The sequence below is a fragment of the Bidens hawaiensis genome, unplaced genomic scaffold (genome assembly GCF_021521415.1).
Source record: "Bidens hawaiensis isolate Kalapana, Puna unplaced genomic scaffold, B.hawaiensis_p1.1 tig00015256_1, whole genome shotgun sequence".
Taxonomy (NCBI): domain Eukaryota; kingdom Viridiplantae; phylum Streptophyta; class Magnoliopsida; order Asterales; family Asteraceae; genus Bidens; species Bidens hawaiensis.
This window is the reverse complement of record NW_027492361.1, coordinates 635,641-642,734: the sequence shown is the minus strand read 5'-3', so window position 1 is coordinate 642,734 and position 7,094 is coordinate 635,641.

Genomic DNA, 7,094 nt, shown 5'->3' with positions numbered 1-7,094 from the left:
AGTGGCTGGGGTTGTGGTTACCGGAATTTCTCTAGTCATCTTGGAAGTTTTGAAAAACTGGAGAAAGATGTAGTTCTAGCTTTATGCACGGATGGCGCCAATGAAGAAACACTAAGTGACCCCGGGCAGATTATAGGTAATCTGGGGGTCAAAATAGATGTGTTGTAATGTTTGTGAGTTATGTTTGTCATTTTTCTTATGTTTATAAGTGCTAAAGTTAACGAGGTAAGATAAACGAATTCGCTTGTTTGGTAACTTTTTAAAATAGTGATTGCTTTAGATTGTTAAAATGGAGACTGACCAAACTTAGTTGAAACTTTAATACAAAGCGAACCCAAAAGTTACAAGACTTTTACCTGGACCGACTAGACATGGACGTATAGGACATGAAATTTACCCATCTCAAACGAGCATAAGCTTCTCCCCACCTATGCTACATTCCTATGGCGTTTGAAGTCAAATATTTTATTGAATTGTTTCTTTTCATATGTAAAAATGTGTAAATTGTCAATTTGGATAACTCGTGTATATTTAGTAAATCAGTTTTGTTTTTAGGCATCTACTTACATTTTTTTTCTTTTTTAACGATTAATGTTAAACTCTACACGGATTGAACCCTTAATCTCCTATTGTACATTGTTTTGTTTATAGTTTAACATGCTATATTTAACCTCAGTTATAAAAATGGTCTAACGTGACATTTATATTGAACTTGATGTTTATATTCTTCTTTAAAAATATTTGGTGGTTATTTGCTTTCACTTTGGGCCAACCATTACAAGTCAATAATTATTTAATTGTTCTATATGATTATTATATCATGCTATTAAAATAAAAGTTCAATAAATGAAGTAAAACTATTTATGGGTTGTTTGATAGCTTCTAAACGGTTAAGTTTTAGAGACGTGGTGAATGATTCATATGTAGTCTTCTAATCAGTCAGAACTACTATTAATTTAGCACCATATTACCAATTAGTCCCTTAGTTTGTAACCTTTCAAATACGTCAAGGTGATCTTAAAAGTTTGGCAAGTTTGGCGTGTTCGTCTCAATTGACAATTTTCATTAGCATAGTTTAATAATTTTAATCCGTCTGATCATTTATAAATTATCAAATGAAATTTATGAAGTATCAAATCTTGTTATGGTGTTGTTAATGATATAAAGAAAAGCTATTTCTGTTTCTTCAAAAGTTCAAATGATTGCATTAGACAACACAAGTGTTTATTGATTTTTTGAGTAAATGGAAGACTCGCATTTTGTTGACCATTAGTAAAGCAAATGATTAAAATTTGATTCTAATGTTTTGTATTGTCTCAAGTGCGAAGTAACAATATTTTAACCAATGACTTTAGATAAATTATAAACTATATGAAATGGCGTCTTGAAAGAACTTATACGAGGTCTCGACTCTTGAAAATTGAAAAGTCATGCCAAAAACCGATACAAGTCAGATGTCGAGAAACCTTAATCAACTAAAAGAATTTCAATTGTGAAAGTTATAAAAAGAGCAAAACAAAGATTAAACAATACATGCTTATAGATCAAGAGCTGTTTCCTCTCGTATGATTTAAGTGCAATATCGTATTACCAAGGTCGTATATTTCAATATCATGGTTTTGGAAAATAACCACCATCGAATTTAATGAGCCGAACCCTAATTGAGCTACATTGTGAGTTTGTGAATTTGATATGCTATATTTGAAATTTGATGTTATGCATGGAATTATGGCTTGAGGAGGTGGATCAACTTTGATTTGAGGGGTTGGTGGGATGAGTTGGAGTAATTTATGGCTTGAGGAGGTGGATCAACTTTGATTTGAGGGGTTGGTTCGGGTTTACTCTTGTCACACTTTTTCTTAATCGAAAGTGTGCCCGCCTTGACATGGTTTTCGGAGAGGGCTCCGGCTAGCGTAATAGCGTCTTCAAGGTTTGTCGGTTTACTACTCATTACCGAGTCACGATTAGCATGGGCAAACCCCCGATGTATTTGTCAATTTTGCGTTCGAGCGGGGTGACCAAGTGAGAAACAAGAGTGCTCAACTCGTGAAAACGGAGTGAGTAGGCGACATTATCACCACTTTCTTGCTTAAGTTCCCAAAACTCGGCTTTGAGCTTTTGGAGCTCGTGTTTTGGGTAGAACTTCTTCATCATAAGTTCTTTAAGCTCGGTCCATAGGAGAGCCATGGCGATTTCCGCCACTTGGAGATGCATAACACTACCCCACCATGTAAGAGCGGTTTCCTCAAACATGCTCGAAGTGAAATTAGTTTTCTTCGCTTCGGGGCACTCGCTGTGTCGGAACACACTTTCCATCTTTTCAAACCATTGCAACAAGGTAGTCGCACAGTTCGTACCAAGGAATTTGGTTGGGTTAGCACCAGTAAATTGTTTGTACAAGTAGGGAGCGGGTTTGGGTTCAACGGGTGCTACAACGGGTTGAGTGGTTTGCTTGCAAGTGAGTTAGGAGTTCGAGAATCACAGCGGCGACTTGTTCGGCTACTAAAGCGGCCATCTTGCGTTTGGAGTCCTTGCGGTAGTGGCGTCGTAGCAGAGGCATTCTAAAAATTATAAAGAATTGTAGTGAGTTTGAGGGCATTGAGTTTAAAATAGAAGATGTATGTAACTATTTTTTTTTTTACATGAATCCTAGTGTCATGAGGATGAGAATGTTAGTAGAAATAAAGTTTATACATAAACCAAATGATAAAAACGTATATATAAGTATATGTTTCAAAGTTTCGAGAATTTAAAATTTGGATGTTTCGAAGTGTTGAAATTTGTATACAGTCGGAAAAATCGTACATGAACCACCATGATTTTATATTCCGAAAAAAAATAACAAAATTTCTTGTAAACATATATATAGTCGGGAAAATCGTACATGAACCACCATGATTTGATATCCCAGCAATAAAAACTTATGTAAAAGTAATATATATGGAGTCGAACATGTGCACGTATCACCGCGTCTTTCATATTGTTGACTCAAATCATGATAATAACATACAATAAAACGGAGATACAACGAGATGTTAAAAACACTTGTCCACGTATCACCGTGGTTTTTATGTTTTCAACACCAAAAATAAGGAGGCGACCGGAACGCTCGCATTCGACAACTTAAAGTGTCGGCTCATATAACTCGAGTTGCTTGACCTAGAAACCAACACTAAACCCAATCATCCCAGGTAAGTAAATCACCTTCGATTCTTGGAATCTTTTTGTCAAATGATCGAATCAAGTGTTTCGTTCCCTATGGTCATCACAAAACAAATTATAGAACCTACCTTTAAGGAGATTGTAAACAACGAGATCCAAGTTAAGCTTGTGATCCATAAAACACAATATAAAAACTAATGTTTTGTTTTAAGGTAAAAATACCTTAGAATACTATTGAAGGTGTGTGTGTGTACATTTATGATGAGATAAATTTTTAAACAAGTTTATAAATAATTAAATAAATGCAATAAACAATCAAGTAGGGTAAACACGTACGAGCACACGTATTGGGACCCTAGAGCATAAACTATACTAGGCTGTTACGTCTAACCACCTATCTTATAGTCGATGGCTCTGATACCAATCTGTCACACCCAGACTAATGAAGGCGGAAACGTCGAGGCGCGACATGATTGCTCATTGCACGACACTATAAAGTTCAAAATTTAAACAACCCATTTAAATCCATATCATCATAAATAACACAACAATTGTTCATACAAAATGCTAAATAGATAGATAAACAAATAACTTGTTCTTTCATTTTCTAATATCCTAAAGCCAAGATGATAAGTTTCTTCAAGTAATCCAATCAAGCTAACATCAAACCTGTAACATTGCATAAAATAGAGTTTGTCAACACAAAGGTTGGTGAGCAATTTTCATAGTTTTGGACAATAAGTATATAGTATGAAATCCACAACTAGTATATGAAAACAATAAATAATAGCAACAATTTAGATAATAAAACCGTCAATAAGAATACATTGACGAACCGTCAATAAGAATACATTGACGACAATAATGAAATCGTCAATAAGAATACATTGACGACACCTTTCTATATGGGGATATCATATATACTTGGAATTAACGTATGATCACACTTTGATGAGGCTACCCGCCTTAGCATTCAAGAGGCTACCCGCCTTAGCATTCAAGAATTTGCACATAATCATGTAAAGCATATAACACCAAATCGAGCATTTATTTAAGTAAACATATACAATAAGTGTTGTGGTTTAAGACTCAAGTATAAATCATTTGAATTTGAATAAGTATGCAATGTCACCCCCAAAACGAAAGATGGAAAACGGGGGATGAAAAAGTACTCACATTAACAAGTAACTTGAAAGATAGTGTCGTGAATAATCGGAGATATCGGTTTAACGAACAAGACCTATATTAAACGGGTCTTGTGTTAGTAGGTAGTCTTGGAAGGGTTTAAAATAAAATACATGACAAATAAAGTAAATAAATAAAGTTTAGGATTTAAAATGTAAATATTTGAGAAATTAAAGAAACGAGTTTTGTAAAATAAGTTTACTCGAAACCGGGTCTCGGTATTCTATTCATTAGTTTTTTTTTTTACTCAACCTATGTTAAGTAATAATGTGGGTTAAAATGCAATATTGCAAAACCCTTGGTTATAAGAATACCAAAACGAGGTTTAAACGAGTGTTCGGGTTTGTCGGTTCGAGACTTGATAATTGATCAAGCTCAAAGTTAACGTCCCAAAATAATAAATGTTATGAGATAACTCCATAAAAATCAAAATAGACTTAACCAAGTATGTAGTTCTATTGTGAAGAACCTTAACGTTTGTTATGCGAGTATACAACTTTATCGGTCCGAACTTGTTATAAGATCAAGTTGGTTACCGACATGCCAAGTATGTTTAGTAATTAACTAAAATTGATTTAAAATATAATCTTGAAGAAAAATATGAGTTTTGGTGGCTAAAAACACACTTGTGTGTCTTAAGCGAGTGAACTCGGTTTAGTTTGGTCTTTTTTTGGTTCGGTCCTTGACTCGGAATAAGACCGAGGATTGTTACCACATACCCAATTACCATGGAACTTGTAAAATAACTTATAAATAATAATACACAAGTTTTACATTCAAAAAGTTAACAATAAAGCTTTTAAACAAAAGTTCGGTTTTTGGTTCGGTTCTCAACTCGGGATGAAACCGAGGCTAGTCACCACATACCCAATACCATGGAACTTGACAAATATGAACACAATAAACTAAAATATGCAGAAGTTAAGCAAGTATAACAAGTTATATGGTTAGATTTGTTAAATATATAAACAATGACTACAAAGTCCTCCATGTAACCTTGCCTTACTAGCCCGACATTTCAACCGGCCGAGACCGGAGAAATGAAAGACCGAAGGTAAACAAGGAGTGTATATTATATATATGTTGTAACATCAAGTTTTAAGTATTAAGAATTTAGTTAAAATGAAAGATTAGCTTATGAAGAACAACCTTAGAATTCAAGAATTTAAGAGAGAAATGAGGAAATGAGTAAGCACGAATGAAGAAGATGAGTGTGTATATATAGGGTAAGTTGAATGGGTTTTTCATAAAGGGTGTTGCATGAAAATGAGTTGGTTATAGACCCAAGAAAGCACAAACTACAAATGGGTCCTTCAAGTCTCCATTTTGGTAGTTTTAGTCTATGGAGTTCGTTTTGAGCGTTTTCGGGGCATTTTAAGAACCGAAAAGGGTGTTTTTTTTAGATCCAACAACTATAAAACAAATATGTAACATAAAATTCATCATTTTGATAATATCGAAAGGTTCGGGATACAAAACGGGTCGGGTTTATATTAAGAATACAAGTATAAAATAACCTGAAATTAACAAATGTCACAGCGAAATATTATAGAGAGAAGCAGGAGAGAATTATAAATGATTTATTATCAGATAATTAAAGTATCTTTTAATAACAATATATTAAAATATTCTATATTTTGTAACGATTGTATTATTAATAATAAAAAGAACATCACATTACAGAAATTAACTTTATTTGGTAAATGGTAACCACCGGCATCCACTTTAATCAATTGTCGAGTACGAGCATGTCATGCATGTAATAAGAGCAGATTATTAATTGAGAAAATAATAATAAAATACATAAAAATATTTAGTACATTCATTTTACTTTATGTATTACCGTACGTTTTCGGGATGTGTCGTATGACTCGTCGTTTAAAAATAAAGTGCATGCTTGAAAATTTATAAAAATGCAGAAAAAAGTAAGCATATACAGGTTAAATATTATATTTTAAAATTAATGAAACGAATGCACAAAAATAAATTAAAAATAAAATAAAATAAAAAACTTATGATACCGTATAGAGATAAGTAGCTTCCGTAAATATCATGGGTTGAACACTAAAAACGAATACAAGAAATTATCTTAGATAAAATTTGGAGAAGAAAAACCAAACAAACTATAAAATGAATAAGTTAAATAGTAAAAAAGAAATCAAAACTATGGAGAAAACTTTATAAATGTAACCAAGTTTCACCACTGCTTCAATTAAATTATTCAAGTTTTTTTTCGCTTTCTGGATAGTTGATTTAGGTTTTAGTTAATGGTCTAATTAGACTTATCCTAAAGGTTTTTTTTTTAATTTATTTTTATCTTTTTAGCGGGTTATCGTACCGATAAAAAATATGGTTTCTTTTTAAAAAATTTGTTATATCATGCCAAGTAAAAAAGAAATAATTTATTATACTATACCACTTAAATGGAACAAGAAACTTTTGTTTTAAATAACTTAAGTGACATGAACAAAAATTCTAACTAAAAAAGCATTTATAAAACACATAAGTTTTTCAAAAACAATTATTTATTAATTTTATAATGCATATGCTATTTGGGTTAGGTTAAAATACATAGCCTGACAAAAATGACAAGACTGAGAAGGATTTGTTGTTTAAAAACCGTAAAAAAACAATAAAAATAATAATAAACAAATCATAACTTAAAATATAAATTAAAACAAAAAAGTTAAGAATAGAGAGTTAAAAATAAACTAAAATGTTTATCTCGACGTCTTTGTTCACACACA